Here is a 1,303-nt window from a genome sequence, read left to right on the forward strand (position 1 = left end):
TTTTGAGATCATTAATTACTTTTCTGAGGAGGTCAATTTTTCACTTGAATATGAAGATTTTTCTCAATAGCTTTGCTGAAATAGTGTTGGACGTGTACAACACCTTTCGGATTTGTTCCAATTTCAATTTTCGTATTTATTAATCAAATGTTTGCTATTCTCAAAAGAAATCGTCGGTGGATATTGATTTGTCGCATCGTTGACCTTGCTGTGCCTCGACCTACAATTATGTGATTAGTTTAATATACACTCGTCTTACAATTTTTATTTTTAATTTGCCGGTGTTTTTAACAGTTTTTTTATATATTGCCTGTTTTATTAATACAGGACTTTTTAATTTTTATCTGGCTCGAGGGACCAAACATTTTTGTATGATCAAACATTGAACTCAACAAAGAATCTTTAAATCCTTACTGCTGGTAGGGGGAAAATAAAGATCTTTCTTTAGTGAGAATTTATTCATTTTAATTTTTATTTTTTATTTTAATTACATATGTATATACTAGTTCTCGGCTATAATCTCAAAAGCGGTGTCTGCACAAATAAAGAAAAAGACTAAATACTTAAATAACTATATATGTATATGTATATGTATAATATGATTGCTTGTATTGCATCATATTGCTTATGCTGTATGATATGGGGTTGTTTTCATGTGTACAATTTTACATGAGGAATTCCATCGCTTGTGCCACTTTTAATGCTCTTGTTTCTCTTCTCTGTCCTTGCTGATACTGTGCTTTTGTTTCTTTTTCTTCTTAATTGGCGTAGACACCGCTTACTCGATCATAGCCGAGTTAACAACAGCGCGCCAGTCGTTTTTTCTTTTCGCTACGTGGCGCCAATTGGATATTCCAAGCGTAGCCAGTTCCTTCTCCACCAGGTCCTTCCAACGGAGTGGAGGTCTTCCTCTTCCTCTGCTTTTGGAGAGCTCGAGTGTTTTCGTCCATTCGGACAACATGACCTAGTCAGCGTAGCCGCTGTCTTTTAATTCGCTGAACTATGTCCATGTCGTCATATATCACGTACAACTCATCGTTCCATCGAATGCGATACTCGCCGYGGCCTACGCGCAAAGGACCATAAATCTTTCACAGAACTTTTCTCTCGAAAACTCCCAACGTCAACTCATCAGTTGTTGTTATCGTCTAAGCCTTTGCACCATATAGCAGGACGGGTATTATGAGTGACTTATAGAGTTTGGTTTTTTGTTTGTCGAGAGAGGACTTTGCTTCTCAATTGCCTACTCAGTCCGAAGTAGCACCTGTTGGCAAGAGTTATCCTGCGTTGGATTTCCAGGCTG

The sequence above is a fragment of the Bactrocera latifrons genome, unplaced genomic scaffold, assembly GCF_001853355.1.
Source record: "Bactrocera latifrons isolate USDA-ARS-PBARC rearing strain unplaced genomic scaffold, ASM185335v1 scaffold_540, whole genome shotgun sequence".
In the NCBI taxonomy this organism is placed as follows: Eukaryota; Metazoa; Arthropoda; class Insecta; order Diptera; family Tephritidae; genus Bactrocera; species Bactrocera latifrons.